This window comes from Vombatus ursinus, unplaced genomic scaffold, assembly GCF_900497805.2.
Source record: "Vombatus ursinus unplaced genomic scaffold, bare-nosed wombat genome assembly UNPS02014791.1, whole genome shotgun sequence".
NCBI lineage: Eukaryota > Metazoa > Chordata > Mammalia > Diprotodontia > Vombatidae > Vombatus > Vombatus ursinus.
Window position 1 is genome coordinate 68,589,855 of NW_020954569.1, and position 18,866 is coordinate 68,608,720.

General features: G+C 39.4%; 1 protein-coding gene across 1 annotated transcript in view; it reads right to left on the reverse strand.

Moving 5' to 3' along the window:
• The window catches only part of MYO5B (myosin VB), a 532,192-nt gene that overhangs the window by 500,930 nt on the left and 12,396 nt on the right, over positions 1–18,866 (reverse strand). The gene's annotated exons all lie outside the window — the stretch shown is intronic.

Sequence of the window (18,866 nt, forward strand, 5' to 3'; positions counted from 1 at the left end):
AGCCCCCAAATGCACTTTTTTGAAAGTGAAGATCTTTCCATGTCCCCCACTGCTCACTAAACTCCAGTGGCTCTTTACTGCATCTAAGATCAAATAAACTCCATGGTTTTACATTTAAAGTGCTTTTCAACCTGGTCCCTTCCTACTTATCCAGTCTTCTTATACATTAACTCACCTCCTCACCACCTGTGGCCAAGCTATAATGACCTAGTAACAGCTCCTTACGTGCATAACAATTTCATGTCCCATTTCTACACCTTTTCATTGGCTGTCCCCATGCCTGGAATACTCTTCCTCCTAATCTTCATCTCTTGAAATACCTGGCTTCCTTCAATACTCAGGCCAAGCACTACTTTTTACGTCAAGCCTTTCTTGATACTCCCAGCTGCTAGTGAACCTCTTTCCAAAACTACCTTGTGTGCGTGCGTGTGCTCACACACATACACACACAGCCCTTTCCCATCAAAATGAAATCTCACTGAAGTCAAGAAATTTTGTCTTTGTGTTCCTAGTACACATAAATGCTTAATAAATGCTTGCTGACTGATGGTGATGGTAGTAAGACCGAAGGAGAACAAGCTAGGACAAGGAGGCTGGTATACAATGGCATACACCATTGGGCTATGAAAGCTGTTTTGAGAGCAGGAGGCACTCACTGTTATGTACAATGTTGTACCACATACAAAGACCAACACAATCCCATGTAAGAAGGAGATAAGCAGTAAATTTTCACTTTAGAGGTAGAAAACTTGAAAACTTTGGCTTACTTCAAAGTTTTTCCTATAAATAAGAAAAAAGTTTTCTATGTATTTTCCACATATCACCCATCAATATCATTTCCTCCCATCTACTATACCCCCAAAGAGTCATTCAACCAATAAATCTCTATTCTATTCATGTTCTTTCCTCCTAGTTCCTCTGGGCAATGCCAGGGGTGGGGAACTTGTCACCTTGAGGCCACATTTTGAGTGACACTTGAGGACCTAGAGGGTCACATGTGGCCTTGAGGCCACAGGCTCCCCACCCCTGGCTCTAAATTCTGAAATCTGAACTAAAAATTGGAAACATAGGAAGCATCTTTCTCCTCTTTCTACAGAGCCTGTGGCCCCACCAAAGCAGGAATTATTTGTTCTCAATGTGTCTAGTACCTGAATACTTATATTACTAGCTTGGAGAAATGGCACTTGGAAGTACAAAGCTTATTTGGCTTCCTTTCACCCGTAAGGATCTGCATCTCCAATTATCTTCTCCCCAGATAAACTACTCCATTAGCAAATAAGGTCCTAATCTCAGAGATGGCCTACTTCTGGGTTTGTCTCACAAGAGATACTATGGAAACCCTAACTAGACTGGGAAGGGTTCCAGTCCTGGCCCAAATTAGGGATGGGACCATACTTCACCACTCTTGGCCTCAGGTTTCTCAACTATAAAAATAAGAGTGCTATAGTAGATGACCTCTCCTAGCTCTGACATTCTATGACTCCATAATTTTATGGGATGAATAAAGAAAAATCATCAAATTCAATCTATGGTGCAAGAAATAAACATGATGAAAAACATAAGAGAATTAAGGCAATCTGAGCCCTGGATGAACACAATCCACAGTCTCTAACCCAAAGTTTCTCTCTTAACTCTAAAGCTAGGTTCAGCAACATTCTTTCTGGGGGTCTGTAAGGTCAAAACTATTTTCACAGTAATACTAAGATGTTTTAATTTCTAATGTGGTAAACATCAATATATACAATCTACATAAACAAAAGTTCTGGGGGGCAGCCCTCAATAGTTTTCAACAGTCTCCATGCGCCTTATAGTGCCAAGGTCACTCTCCAAATGGATTTTTTTTAAATCACCAAGAAATGCTTTGAAAATAGGATAACACGTACACGGTAAGCCTCCTTAAGGAGAGTTCATGGTTTCCATGAGCTACCATCATGATCCAAATTAAAAAAGGTCTTACCAAACATTTTGGATCTCTATATTCTGCCTGGTTTTCTAATTGTGTCATCTCTGGGAATGCTTATCTCTCCCACTAGAATATAAGGTCCTTGAGGGCATCATGAGAGGACTGGATTGGAAGTCAGATGGCCTATACTCTGCTCTTAGCTCTACCAGTCACTACCTATGGGACCTTAAGTAAAACATCCTCCCTCTTTCCCTTAGTCTCATTAATGAGAAGATTGGACTAGAAGTTATCTATGGTACTTGGATGGATCTAAAAATTATATAAATTAATACTTAGGTTTTCCACATATAGACAAACGCTTATAGTTAATCAGTATTACACTCTGGTGTCTCACAATAATAAGATTAAATTATTTGAAGGTTTTACATTTAGGGCAAAGGAATTCCCAAAGGAGCAAAGGCAGCAATTATCTAAGTCTGAAGCCAGGAACTGGTTATTGGCGAAGGTGCCAGGTTTCAGCCATAAGGCAGGAAAAGGATGGAGCCAAAAGTAGACGGAGATCTATAGGGATCAAGGGGTTCACTGACACAAATCAGTTCCCAATGCACAGTAGCATATACTTCAGGCATGCAACAGAAAAATTCTCTAAAACTCCTAAAAACATCCAGTCTAGGCTAATCTCCACTTAATGTCATTAATCACTCTGTGAAAACACATGCTGGGGAAACCACAGGACCAGGGACAGTTAGTGCAGAGGAACAGTGTTCTTAATATCAGAACACAATGTAAAAATGGAAATGGAATTTTGTCATTAATTATGCCACCCTCTACATTTTACAGAAGAAAAAACTGAGGCCCACAGTGGGGAAGTGGTTTACCTAAGGTTACACAGCCACTGAATGAATGAGTAAAGATTCAATCACAGATCTCACTGGGTCCAGGGCTCTTTCCACTATACTATTGTGCCTATTATGAATGAGAGACTGGGCTGAACCTAGAGTGGTTGGGTTTGTGTACAAAGGTGTTGATGTTACCATGAGGGGAAAAAATGGATCACAGAAACCTTATGAAGGGTATACCTATAATTGGCTCCAACCTTCCAAAGCTTCTTGTGCAGGAATTAAGTATAAAAACATACAAAAAAGTAACTTTGAGCCTCAGTGACCTTCCCCTGCTAATCATTATGTAATGAGACTGAATCTCCCATCTAGTTTTCAACCCACCCAAATGCTGACTTAAATGGCACATAAAGCCTGACAGAGTTCATGGGCTTCCCAAATGCCTACCATACTTCAAGCAAAATCCCACTTTAACATAGCCAAGAAATATGATGACAGATGAGATCGACCTTCCATGTGAAAAGAATATTTCTATATCTTAGCCTACAAGTCATGTACTCCTATAGGCCACTGCTCTGCAGATACAACACCATCTGTATTATAGGTGCATTCACAAACACTTCCCACAGTTAAGCAATTACCTCTGATAATAAAGAGTCATCTTGGGGAGGTATTTAAGCATTTACATGTAGATACATGGTATATATAGCATGATACAAAACAATCCTAATCGAATTAGACCTAGTTTTCAAATTATTATACTAGTGATGTTTCAAAAACTGGAGTTTTATAAATAGGCTCAGGGGTGCAGTGAGGATAAAGAATATTTCTGTGATACTGGTACATTAGATGGAGGGGGCTATAAAAACAATTAGACTCTGAGTTACCTCATAGTGACTAATAAGAAGTGTTTAGAGTTGCTTTGTGGAGACCACAAAATAATAGTGGGGTAAAATGAGGCCAGTCTAATTATTCAGATAGATGAGTGAGCACATGTTGATAATATACTACACATCCACAAAATTTTTATTGTAGCTATAAAATACTATAGTTTTTTGGGATCCACCCTCATCCATCCAAGCAGGATCCCTTAGGAAGCTGAGTGGGAGAAGTGACTAGATATAGAGGTGAAGAAAAGGAAAAGATGTTAATGTCTATAGATTCACAGACTTGTATGTCACTTCAGCTCAGTGAGGATCTATTCTAGGGGCTGGTCTCTAAGAAGTTCAAACTCAAAACTAGAGAAGAAAGCAGTCTAAGGGAAGATACCATGGAGTGAAGATGGTCAGACTTGGGGATGGGGGGGCGGAACTGAGGGAGGCCAAGGAGGAATATAGGTGTCAGTCAGTAAGCCTGTCAACAAACAGTAAGTACCTGTCCTGTACCAAGCACTGTGCTAAGTGCTAGGGATAAAAGAAAGGAAGAAAGTAGTCCTTGCCCTCAAGGGGTTCACAATCTAATGCAACAGGTAGTGAAATCCATCGAGGAATAAATAAAATGACTGAATGATGCAGCTTGTAGAATTTAACTCAAAGGATCAGTCATATTAAGGGGTGAGATGAAGTAAGAAGGTAAGCAGCTTGTAAGAGAGAAGGTAGAATTACAGAGAAGGGTGAAGGCCTGAGGTCAAACGTCAGGTGAAGAGACTTTGGGATCCAGAAAAGGAAAAACCATTTCTCACTGGGAGCTTTGATGGGGAGCATAAGATTTCCTGGGTTATAGCCAGCAAGGCTGAGGAAAGGATCCTGAGGTGACAGAGTTAGGATCAATGAAGAGATGCCCCTATAGAGGCTCAGGTTTTCAGAGGCCAAAATGAAGGCTGATTAGATTAGAGATCAGAGAGACTGCAAAGAGCAACTTGGATCGGCCAATCCCACAGCCATGGAAGCTGGACTGAGTCACTGTCCAGAGAAGAATTTTAAGCAAGAAGGAGCTTAGCAGGCAAATATGCTGTTTGTACAAGAATTGCATTAGAAGGTTGGTGTGCGATTATCAGGGTAGGATAAAGGATGCAGAGAAGACCCCATGGTTTTTCCCCAGGAATCTTGGTTTGGGGAGCCTGATGAGCAAGGAGGAGCATTTAGAAAAAAAAGAAAGGTACACTAGCAAGTGGAGGCCAGGGGTTTACTGGAGGAGGAAAAAAACCTGCATGGTCACGGTGCATCTCACGGCACTCACTAAAAGTTTGAGACCTGAACTAAGCCACAGAGCTCACAAAATTTAAAGGATAGTCGCACTCCAAAAATCTGTCCTGAACTACTCCATCAACAATTTTGCCCAGGAACCCAAGGTAAAAAGAACAGAGACCAGTAGAAAGAAACTACAATTAGTAAAAAGAAAAACCATCCAGTTTGTAATTCAGGCAAACAAGGCATTCCCTTCATATTTACCTAACTACATATTTATTACAGGCTATTAGTGACTACTTTGGATCTTACAAACATATCTGAATTTCACACAAAAACATCGGCTCAAGGTTTTGATATGAAAACAAGTCCAATCAATACAAAGCATAAATAAGCTAGGAACTAAGTATGAGTAGAAAGATAATTGATAAATTTTCTAACCATTCTTCTCAACTATGATATTTTAATCTTTAACTATAAACAAAACACTGAGATCAAATGAAATATTTGTAAAAAGCATTAGCACAATACTTGGCACTTAGTAGGACTATATGAATGCTTATTCCTTTCCCCAAATATGAAATAGTAGCAAATATAAAATAATAATAAATATATGAAATGTAATAAGTAACATAATACAAATAACAAATAATAATTAGACATTTTAAAAGAAGAAATAGCAATAATAAACATTTATGTAGAGCTTTATCATTTGCAAAGTGCTTCACATGTTGTTATTTTATTTTGTTCTCATCACAACTGTGTGAGATAGGTAATATCTACAGATAAGGAAACTGAGACTTCAAGAGGTTAATAAGTGACTTTTTAAGAACTCACACAGCTAATATATATCTGAGGACTGATTCAGACTCAGGTCTTCTTAACTCCAAATCTAGCATTCTATCCACTGTGCCACCCAGTTGCCTTTTTAATGTATACAGGAGGTACCCTCTAACCACTATACAACCTAACACTAATTTGGATTGAAACCCTGCCTCTGACACTAATTGTATGACCTTAGGCTAGTTACTTAATTCTCTGGACTTCAACGTTCCCATTTGTAGAATGAGGGAGTTGGTCTTGATCACCTGTAAATATGGACCTATGGTCTTCATTTACAAAGAAATGAGAATGAGGGAACCATCCTTAGTACAGGGTACCATACTCATTACTATTTAGAATCCATGGGCTGATCAAAATAAATAATAATGATTTTTAACTGAACATAAAAGAGAAAGAAGCCTCGCTGGGAAACACATTAGGAAACTAAACAAGTTAACTGGGTCCCTTAAGTACATTTAGAATTATTGCCAACTCCTCTTCCAACACAGTAAGCATTTTTCCACTTAGATAATCACTTCATTACACTACTTCAATAAAATCAAAATTGGTTTATCACACAGAGTTCCTTGTAAATCCCTAGATGTGTGCCTAGGCACAAGGTATGTTGTCTCCTCGTGTAAAATGGCAAAAGTAGTTATAATAAGTCCTGTAAGCTCCTTGAGGGCAGTGACCATATTTTTTTATTTATTAGCAAGCATTTATTAAGCACTTACTGTGTATCAGGCACGGTCCAGGAAGCATTGGGGATATGAAGTTGAAAATGAAACAATCTCTGCCCTCAGGGAACTTATGTTTGAGGTGAGGGAGGGGGAGGGGGCATGTACATATATCAGTAATAAGCACAGGAAAGACCTGAAGAAGGTCAACTTTGAGCTGAGCCTTGAAGGAAATGAGGAATTCTAAAGGTCAGGGAAAAAAATGTCATGGGAGATAGCCAATGCAAAGGCTTGGAGAAACAAAAGCAGTGCTGTCTATTAAGGTATTAAATACAGTGCTGAGTGCTGAGCTCTACAAATTAGGTGTTCCATAAATGCTTGCTGGCCAATTTATTTAAGGGCAACTAAGTGGAAGAGTTAGGATGAAGCAATCCTCCGAAGAGCAAACCAGCAAGCATTTATTAAGTACCTTCTACATGCTAAGCTGGAGAAGGAAATACCAAAGCTCTCCAGCATCTTTGCCAAGAAAACCCCAAATGGGGTCACGAAGAGCAGCATGACCGAAAAACAAATTGCTACGAGGACACAAAAAAAGACAGTAATGCTGTCCCTGGCCTCGAGGAGCTGATCTTCTAAAGGCAGGCAGATGGATGAGAAGTGCTTGAAGGTTCTTCCCAGCCCTACTCTCCCTTGAAGGAGCATCTCCACTTTGATGGTTCCACCTGTTCTTAAAAGGAACTGTTGCTTCCTTTCCTCCAAGACTGGGAGCTGATGTTGGCAGATATAAAGCCAAAGCAAAGCCTGGACTTAACCGTTCAGCCTCCAAGAGAAGTGGTGATGACTCAGAACCCTGGGCATGTCCCACCATAAGTTCTTACAGGCAACTCCAGCCTCCAGGCCCAGCCCAGGCAGTCCTGTCTGCCAATGCCCCAAAGTAAATCCTTCTCTAATTCCTTCTGCCTAAACCTGATGACTTCATTACTCCCAAACTTTTAGTTTTAATGCATTCTATATGTGTAAGTGTAAGACCTTGTAGTAACATATCCCCCAAGACAAAAGCTCGTGTCTAAAGCAAGCTTTAAGCCTGAGGTGCCCACTATTAACTGGCATCAGTTAGCTTGCAACTCGTAAATATAACACTTGTAACTTGTACTACCTAACAAGTATGCATATGACTTTTACCGCTTTGCTTCCTGCCCTAATCATTCTCCATGTTTTAGTCTTAGCTTCCCAACTAGAAAAGAAGTTCCATCCCTGTGACTCCAGCTTGACTTGCTTAGCATTCACCTGATTTGGCACCCTCTCTAGCCAGCCTCACCACTTCCCAGCCATTTCCCTGCCATACTGTCTCACATCTACCCTGCCTCACCTTCTCCAACTCAAGCTCTGAGAAGAGTAATCAAATCAGTACTACCATTCCTGGTAAGCCCATGCCAGTCAATGGTCCTAGGACTCCAGTCAACATTTACTCTAGTTTCCCTGTCCAAAACACTTCTTCCAATCTTCTACTTCCCTATAATACATGTTGCCTTTCCTCTTTAGAGTTATTGTTGTTTTGTTTGTCCTTAGCTCTTGACGAGGACCAAAGACATCACAAGGGTGATGCACTGTTTCAGGTGAATTGGATTTAAGTGAAACCGAGACGAACAAAGTCATCAGTCTCACTCGATAACTCTGGGAAACTCTGTCTCACTCTCTCCTTCAGAGTCGTCAGAGTCAGAATATAAGCTCCCTGAAGGCAGACACTATTTAGCTTGCTTGTATGGATATGCCTGGCTCTTGGCACAGTGCCTGGGACATAGTAAATGCTTTTTTAAAAAATTTTTATTTATTCATTCATTGAAATAAGGACCGTGGTCTAATACTTTTTGTTGTTAATGTTGTTTTCCCCACAACACCTAACAGTGCTTATGGCCACACAGGCACTCGGTAAATACATCCTGATGGAGCCTTTCTTGAGTCTGTGGTTTAAGTTATCAACTCCTCTAAGTCAGGGACTGTGTCTCTTATTGCTTTCCCCCACACACCAAGTGGCTGTTCTATCAATGATGTTGACAATTAACAACAACAACAACAACATCTAAGTAACAGGAGATCAAATAAATGTATTAAATACCTCCTGTGTTCTAGTCAGTGTGGCAGCTATAAACAATAATATTAATAGCTAGCATCTATGTAGTACTCTAAGGTTCTTAGAGAGCTTTACATATGTTATCTCATTTATTTCCCCCTCTTCTCCACCAGCCAACAACAGAAGCTTCCATAACCATAAGTGCTAAGGATTGGGCAAGAGGCAATATGCACACACAAGGCCCCAGGAGATCAAGGAGAGGAATTTAGAGGGACAAGGTAGTAAAGTGAATCCTGTTAGGGAAAGATAGAACCTTACTCAAGATAGGACAAATACTATCCAGCAGATGGGGTGAATTCTCAGAATACAAGGTGGGAATTTTTACAGCTACAGATTTTTCCTGCCCATTTTTCTACATTCTCCCAAACACCTCACATATTTACACGTCCAAACAGAGAATTTTGAAAAATATAAGTTACTTCCCAAGCACATTAGAGCAGATCATCCCCTTCACTTTCCCTCTGGAATGGTCCCAATCTGATCTCACTATATATTCTATTCAGAATCTCATCGCTTTCTTGAACCCAGGCTTATTCAGTCACTCTGCTCTGGAAAACAAACAGGGCCAAAGTCCCTAACACCAGCTGAAACTGACCATCTAGCTAGACAAACAAAACTAAAATCCTATGAATAATTAAAGAACAAAAATATAAATTTAATTGTTCTTCAGGAAATCTGGGTTCCAGTCCTAAGTCTGTCACTCAGTAGCAGTGGGGTTTGGAACAAGTGACTTTTCCCCTTAGGGCTTTAGTTTCATTATCTGTAAAATAAGGTTACTGTGAGATTATCTCTAGGGCTCTCTCCTGCAGCTCTAAAAATCTACAATTCTATGATTTTAAACTTTAAACTAGCTCAGAAGAAATTCAGAGGGGAGAGATGACTGCAAAATTAATTCCTGTTAGAGTTTAGACAGCAACATTGGGAAATGCTAGAACGGTTAAAGGATAGGAAGTTTTCATTCTTAAACATTCCCTCCCTCCTTTGCCCACCATCACCCTATGCATAGGGCCAACTCACAAAAGAGTGTTTCACTGGTATTTAAAGCTGGTTAAGTACACCTTCCTTAAATTTAAAGAAGGAGGAGGAGGAGGCAAAGAAGGAGGAAGAAGAGAAGGATGAGGTGGAGGAAAAGGAGGAAAAAATGCACAATCTGAATGCTGGAAGTCAAAAGCATAAATAAAGCCCAACCTGCCTGCCATCTGCTCTCGGTACTCACTTGCAAGGCAGCAGACTTGATTATCATTTGGGGAGCACCAATGGTCTCGGTCATATACAAAGCTTAAAGAGTGTTGCTGTCCTAAGGGCTTACAATCTAGGTTAGACAAACAACTCAGAAATAAAATACACCATTAGAAGAAGTAGTTAAGTCATAGGCCAGGCAAGGTTCCTTGGTATTTATATTTGCGTTTACACTAAATACACCATCGGCCATATGGGGCCAAATTGGCTTTTTGTTCATTCTAAATTATTCAGTGGTGCATTGATAAATTGCTAATTAAAAACACTAACCTTTAAGGCATAGACAAAAATGGAGTATGATCCTTTAGTCCTCGTAGTTCTGCCTGATGTAAATACAGATGAACTTCCTAATCTACCCTCTCCCCCTCCTCCTAATTTTTTTTGAAAACATGCCAGGGGGCCTTCAGCTACAAGAGGAGTCTATTACATTAAACAGCTTAAGAAGGAAAGTGAAAGTCTGATAACAAAGTGATTTATTGGTGTCCCTTAGGAGGCCCAGAGCTACAAAAGACCCAAAAAAGAAAGAACACATTGCTGATACACAACTTCTTAGAAGATGACTTAAATATCTACTATGAGGTTTTCAAATACTTTTAGTTGGATTACAGATGCATTCATTTTAATTTTTTTCTAATTCTGCTTTCCAATTTTATCATAATGTTTCCCATTGGTATAGTTTTCCTTTTTAAAACTTTAAAAATATATTTTTTTCTCAAGGCTTTTTTCTACATCCATTATTTTGTTTTCATCCTCACAATAATCTAAGAGGTAGCAGCTCAGAAAAATTAATTCCACTGAGCTACTATAATTAAGCTATTTGCCCATGGTCACACCATGGCAGGAAACAGAAGGAAAACTCTGATTCATCCATTCAATAAACATATCGAGCCCCCCTTGTGGTCAGAACTAGACACGGCAGAGCTATCAATTTTAAATAACACCCAACCAATCCCTGCCTTCATCATGTTTACAATCTAAGAAGGCCTTGAGACACGTACACAGACAATTAAAATACACATTACCTAAGGGCATTAAAAGACAGCAAAAAGAGGTCTGTGGGGAAACAGTCTTTCAGCCAAGTGTAAGACTAATCTCCACCATATTGTTTATTATTAATGGCACAATCAAACCTTAACATTCCTCCATCCTCTAAAATGAGAAGTGATAATTATTCACACAGTGAGTAGTTGCAAAGAGAAGCAAAGGGATCAGGGCAGAAATTAATGCATAGAACCCATTGAGAAAAGGAAGTTATAAACACTTGTTTATACTACTTTTTAGTATTGCTTCATATTTGTGCCTAGAGTAAACAGAATACATCCACCTGACCAGATTTCTTCTTTGGAGTACAAGTATTTTTGCATTTCTCTCCTTAGCAGAGGCAAGTAGGTATTGCAGCAGATATAGCAATGGGCCTGGAGTTAGGAAGACCTAAATTCAAATCTAGCCTCAGACATTAACTAAATGACCCTGGACAAGTCATTTAATGTCTGTCTGCCTCAGTTTCCTCATCTGTAAAATGAAGATAATAATAGCACCTACCTTCTAGATTTGTTGTAAGGATCAAATGAGATTCTTTAAAAAATACTTATTTCCTTCCTTTCTTTCTCAGCCAAATTTCTGGCAGGGTCTCCAGAAACTGAACACAAATCAAATTCAGACTTTGAAATAAATGAATTCCATCTATTGTGCATCCTTAGGCATAAAAGCATGGTACTTCAGAACTCAAAAATCACCTAGTCCAACCACCTCTCATTTTATAGTTGATGAAACTGAGGCCCAGAATGGTGAGGTGCCTTCCCTGAGGCCACACGGTTAGTATATGGCAAAGCATGGACCAGAACTTATTTCTCCTGTCTGCCAATCCAGAAGCTCATTTCACCACGCTATCCTGCTTTTAATGGGAGATAAAGCTGAAAAGGTTCCTTATTCAAAAGTCATATTCAAAATTCAACTTGGAATAAGTTTTGACAATTTTTCCTCCCTGTGCCCATCTCCTCAGAAAAATATATAATAAACAATCTGCTATTCTCTTCCATCGTTCTGCTTACAGTGATATAGAGTAGAGTGGAACTTCTGGAACTGGAACTGAGCCTAAATCCCAGACTGGCCAGTATCACTGTAAGTAAGTTGTGTAGGCAACAGAATGAGTTATCAATGGGGAAAAAAAACCTGATCTTCGGTTTAAATCAATATAATTTTCAATCAATTTTAAACAAAGAAAAGCCCTGTAATAGTGGACCTCAAAATACAATGGATTTGGTTGTATTAAGGTACAGATCACAGCCCCCATGTACACAGCAACATATCTCTTTCACTGTAACACAGATGGCCCTAGAAAGCAGATGTAAACCTAGAGTCCTATACTGTAAGGTTGGGAACCTGGTTCTAACATATTTGTCCAGAGTAAGTTCCTGGTTATGCCCTTTGCTGAGAAAGCAACATTCAGAAGAGAGCTAGCTCAGACTGAACCAAATGATACCGCCTAACCACAAAGAGAAAACAGTGCCAAAAATCATGCGATATATATTAAAATAATTCTCCCAATATAACAACATATATCATTGAATCCTTTTCAAGGTAATTTGATCTATATTTAATTGGATCCTCAACCATCCCCATGGGACAGGAATGGTAAGCATCATTCCCATGTTATAAATTGGAAAACTGAAGCACAGCAAAATTAAGTGACTTAGACCACAGCTTCAGTGCTAAAAGGAACTTGAGCTAGCTAGTTCAACACCCTTCAATTTACAGAAGAAGAAATTAAGGCCCCAGAATGTTATTGATTTAGTATCTGTGGTATTAAATCAGGCCTTCTAATTCCAAAGTTTGTGCTCTACTACACCAGTCTCTTCCCAATACTGTTTAATGTAACACACCAATCAATATTCATTTAATGTTTCCAGTACTTAAAGTATAAGAAGGCATACAAATCATAGAACCAGGAATTTCAAAAATTGATACTGACATCACAGATATCAGGGACACAAAAAGGCATCCAAGTCTTGGGAAAAAAAACCATTGGTTAAGTTTGTATGGAAGAAGGTTGCATCACTTCTGCAGTTAGTCACTGATGGGGCGTTACAGAAAACGCTAGACAGTAGAGTGAAAAGAACCAGATTCCAATTGAGTCCTGGCTTTGCCATTCAGATAAATTATTAACCAAAAGCTTTGGAATTGAGACATTCACTCACTGTCAGTGGAGTAATGAACTGATTCAACCATTCTGTAGAACAATTTGGAACTATGCCCAAAGAGCTATACAACCATGCATACCCTGTGACCTAGCAATACCACTATTAGGTTGATATCCCAAAAGAGATAAAAAACAAAAAGGGAAAGGACTTACACATACAAAAATATTTACAGCAGCTCTTTTCTGGTGGTAAAGAATTGGAAACTGAGGGGATGCCCATCAAATGGGGAATGGCTGAACAAATTATAGTATGTGACTATGATGGAATGCTACTGAGCCATAAGAAATGATGAGCAGGATGCTCTCAGAAAAACCTGGGAAGACTCACACAAGCTTGTTGTTGTCCTTAGTTTTCAAAGAGGACCAAAATGACATCACTGTGCTACAGTCAAGTTTTAGTATGTCCAACTATGGCTGATCAGACCAATACAAGCCGAGAATGTTCTACCACAGGTCGGGCACAAATTATCTCTGTGAACCTCTGGGGTGGATTCTCTAAGTCTGAATATCTTGTGTTTCTCTTGAGGTACTTCAATTCTGCTTTGCTCATAAAGCACAGCACCCTCTCTGATGTGGGCAAGTCATGCCTAGCGGTCCTGTGCCAGTGTCTCCCATGTCACACAATCAATTCCAAAGTTCTTAAGAGAGACCTTGAGAGCGTCCTTGTATCACTTCTTCTGACCACCATGTGAACACTCGCCCAAAGTGAATTCTCTATAAAATAGTCTTTTTGGCAAGCATACATTTGGTATTCGAACCACATGGCCAGCCCATCAGAGTTGTGCCCTCTGAAGCAGAGTTTGAATGCTTGGCAGTTTAGCTCGAAAAAGGACCTCAGTGTCTGGTATCTTATCCTGCCAGGTGATCTTCAGAATCTTCCTAAGACAATTCAAAAGGAAGCGATTCAGTTTCCTGGCATGGCATTGGTATACTGTCCAGGTTTCACAGGCATACAACAATGAGGTCAGCAAAAAGGCTCTCTAGACCTTCAGTTTGGTAGTCAGTCTAATACCTCTTCTCTCCCATATTTTCCTTCAGAGCCTCCCAACTAGCTCTGGCAATGTGCGCATCAACCTTATTATCAATGTGTACATCCCTAGAAAGTACACTACCAAAGCAAATGAACTTATCCAGAGAGTTCAAAACTTCTCCATTGTCTGTAACTGATGGTGTGGTGGTGGCTGATGGAGCACCTGTGTTTTCCTGGTGTTAATTGTTAGACTAAAGTTAGCACAAGCAGCAAAGAATCAATCTATACTTTGCTGCATCTCAGCTTCAGTGGGTGCATTGAGTGCACAATCATCTGCAAACAAAAACTCAAGCACCAACATTCCCTCCATTTTGGTCTTGGCTTGCAGCCTTTTGAAGTTGAAGAATTTACCATCAGTTAGGTAGCTGACCTTGATGCCATGTTTATCATCATTGAATGCATTTAACAACATGGCTGATGCAAAGTGAAGTGTACTGTGTACAAAGTAACAGCAATATTGTAAGATGATCAGCTGTAAATGACTTAGCTATTCTCAGCAATACCATGATCCAAGACAACTCTGAAGGACTTATGATGAAAAATGCTATCCATCCCCAGAGAAAAAACTAATGGTGTCTGAATATAGATTGAAGCACATTTTTTTTACTTTATTTTTCTTGAGGGGTTTTTTTTGCTTATATTTTTTTCACAACATGACTAATATGGAAATATTAGTCAATATTGCTTTACTACACATGTATTACCTATACCGAATTGTTTGCCTTCTCAATGGGGGGAGGGGGGAAGGGAAGAAGGGAGAGAATTCGGAACTCAAAGTTTTAAAAACGAATGTTAAAAATTGTTTCTACATGGAACTGGAGAAAAATAAAATACTAAAAAAAAAAACAGCTTTGGGCCTCAGTTGGCTTCTCTGTCAGATGGAGACATCACTACTTGTCATACCTAACTCACTGAGCTATTGTGAAAATCCCACTTGACAAGAATGTGAAAGCATTCTGAACAAAATACAAAGCCCTACCCAAACAATGGATAATAATAATTATTATAAAGTCAAAACACAATAGAGACAAAGAAAAAAGGTGGGAAGATGTCTGTCTCTTTCAAAAAGAAAAATTTCCTGTGAAACATGAGCCATATTGGCTTCCAAAAAGCATCCTCTTCTCCCTAAACACAAACCCCCGGGGTTGAGGGGGAGGGGATGGAAGGGGGAATTAAACTGTTCAACATTTACAAGCATGCATATTTATAAATATTTTTAGCACTTAAGTCTTCCCTCTGATACCACACATCACATATTTAGGGAGCTGCTGATCTGCAGAATTATACTCGTGGTGCCAGTCTCAGAGAGTACTCTAATTAAAAACATCAATGGCTTTTTCCTAGAAGCTGCCAATAGCAAGCACACAGTATCAAATGACCAGGGGCGGGAAAGAAGAGGGGAGGAGAGGGAAGGGAAGGGCAGGGCGAGAAATCGAGACAGACTGACAGAAGGAGAGAGACAGAGTCAGAGTCCAATCAGGCAACAAGGACATCTGGGCCGTTTCCAGCATCTAGCTCACTGGCTCACAGAGTTCACAATCAAATTTTTGGATGAATAATTAATTACCTACCTAACCAGTTGCTTAACCTTGAACACAATCACTTTACCACCTTAATGGGGTAAGGGGAAGCAATGTCTATTTTTCTTCTAGGGAAGGTCCACAGGAGGCTGGTGAAAACTATAGAGACATTCTTTCTACCCAGCATATGTACATTTTCCCCTCTTCCCCCCTTTCAAAGTTTCCTTTCTCTCTTTTCTCTTTTTTAAGTATTTTAGCTTTTTATTTTTGACCTCTTTTCCTTGTCCACAATTTTGGCCTGCTGGTTTGTCAGGATTGATGAAGAGAGGATTCTTATTCAAGTACAGACTGAAGTAGATGGTCATAAGATGGTCATTTTCAACTCTAAGATTCTAGGTTCCCCTTTTAGGGGCCCCCAACTCTTGTCCTGCTCTCATATTTATATGAGTGATCTTGGTGTCAATCACTCTAATCCTATTCAGTTGTAGCTATAAGAACATGTCACTCCTGCTAGTGCACGCTGCACTGTTTTCAGGTAGATTTCACATATCTCTCTGGACTCTCACCATAACTGTAAGGGAGGGAAAGAATTATTTATCCTCATATTACAGACAGGTAAAAATGACTTGTCCAAGGTCATACTATCAAGGACAGAAAGGAAGCCAGAACCCAAGTCTTCTTGCCAATGAGGGTAAAACTGTATGAGTCATGGTCTGGCCATGTGGCTGGCATTTATTCCACTAAAAGACATTCAATGTGTCTCTATCTCTTGTCCATCTCTATTGTCCTCTTCTTTCCTCCCCTATTCATTTGGTCTCAATATTTTCCTCTCTCTCTGCCCACAAATTAAATTGAATATGTGATATGCATTTGCTGGTGTTTTATTGTCCATGGTTCTTAACTGTAGAATCACATTAAATTAAAAAATTCAAAGATCCAAAATTTTATTAAGCCTCAACTATGGGCCAGGCACAGTGGTAGGGACTGGATATATAAAGACAAAAATGAAATCAGTCCCTGCCTTCAAATAGCGCCTGCTCTACTTCAGAGGGCAACAATATGTATACAAACAAGTAACATACAAACTAGATTCAAAGTGTTTTGCAGGTGGGGGGTGGGGGGGTGTTGCAGGGCTGGGCACGCATTTATTAAGTGCCTACTAAGAGCTTTACAAAGAAGAGAACAAATGAATGTGTAGTAAGAGAGATCCAGAAAAGCTTCATTCTGAGAGAAAGTAAGAGAGAGAGAGAGATTCTAATTTAAATTGCTTTTTGTTTAGCAACTTGATCTATTTCTCTTCGTTATTACCCTCAGGATGAAAAAGGTTTCCCAGATCTTGCAGCCCAAAACTGGATTGTAAGGTTTTGGGGAGAGAAATGCTTTGTAAAACTTAAATTGCTATATAAATGTGAATCTTTTTTTTTATTCTTGTTTTGAGTTTTGTTTTATTTTTCTTTCCCATTTATTTTACTTTTTTCCAATTAAAGATACTGAGTTCCTAACTATACTTCTCCCTCTAAGAGATCTTTTTTCAGTTCTAAAAGTCTATCCCAATACATGGTCATCTATCTTCTGCTTGACAGTGAAAAGGAAATGTCCATTATTAGATAGCTTCTAACGTTGGATACTTCTATATATTTAGTTACAATCTGTTTGCCTGTAATCTAGTTCTTGTGCTGCACTCTAGATCAATAGTAGATAAGTTAACAGCCCTCCAGAATGAAGACAGACATCCCATCTATTCTAAGCCCCTCATTTTCAGGTTAAGCATCCTCACTGCCTTCAATAGTTCCCAATAATTCTTGGTTTTCTATACTGCTCTAGAAAAGGGACAGAAGTTAAGTTGTTCATTATTTAAATACATTTGATCATGTCCATAAATATTGAAGGTACAATGTTTTGAGCCAATCTTTAAATTGTTACTTTCTGTGGCAGATTCCAACCATCAGTTTTAAATTAAAATTTGTGGGTCGGACCCAGTCTTTCTTAAATGGAGCCTATTATTTTAAATAAATAGCCAAGGGAAAGAACTGGAAGTCAAGAGACCTGAGTCCTACTTCCAGATTAATCACTTACCAGCTTTGTGATTCTGGGCCAATAACTTCAACTCTCTGAGCTTCAGTTTCATTACTCAGAGGACCATAAAACATGGTCCTTCCTAAATCTACAATGCCATGAAATCTATGAACATTCTCTTCTGACCTTGGCCCATTTTGTCAGTATGCAGACCTGAACACAGCACCCAAAATTTGCTAGTACTTCGGGACGTTGCTTGCTACCAGCTTTGCTTTCACCCTACCTCTATGCATCTCATGATGGCCCAATAAACCTCAAAATGACCCAAAATGGACTAAGTCTCCAAAGAATGAACTGAAATCCTTTGTCCCGATTTTTTTAAGTGTGAGAGGAGATTAATGCAATGACAATCTGGCTACAGTCCATAAAATCAATACTGCTATCCTCTCTAAAAGCTGCACAGATTTAAACAACTAAATTTTTTTTTAGCCTTTTTGTACTAATTCATAGCTGTCATTTATCATGCCAAAGGAAGAAATTACTGATTTACTTTTCCTATGAGATGTTCCCTGATGCTGTAGTGAGCAGTGGACCAGTTACTGGCTGTGTGACCCTGGGCAAGCCACTCCACATGTGAATCTCAGTTACCTATCTGTAACATAGGTCTAACTAACTATATTTATACTACCTATTTCAGAAGGCTGTGCTGAAGAAAACACTTTGTTCATCTGAAGCATTATGATAGTATGGGCTATTATCAAAATTATGTCACCTATGTAGATGTTCAACCTATAAATCTCATCCATCAGTCAGTCACTAAATATTTTATTAAGCACCTACTATGCTAAGGGCTGGAGTCAGGAAGATTCATCTTCCTGAGTTTAAATCTGGCCACAGACACTTACTAGCTGTGTGACCCTGGGCAAGTCACTTATCCCTGTTTGCCTCAGTTTTCTCATCTATAAAATGAGTTAGAGAAGGAAATGGCAAACTGTTCCAGTATCTCTGCCAAGAAAATCCCAAATGGGGTCATGAAGAGTTGGACACAACTGAAAAAACAACAACAACAAAAATGTATCAGGCGCTGTGCTAAGCACCAGGGATGCAAAGAAGGGCAAAAAGACAGTCCCTCCAGGAACTCATAATCCAGTGAAATATACATCAGCATGTATGTTTAAACCAACAGTATGGCTGAACAGGTTAGGCCTAGAATTAAACAGGGCAAAGAGAGAGGAGGGCTGGATTACATTCGGGAAAATCTGTTGTTGTTGTTGTCCTGTTATTTTCAGTCATGTCTGCCTCTTTGTGACCCATGGGTTTTCTTGGTAAAGCTACTGGAGGGGTTTGCTATTTTCTTCTCCAGC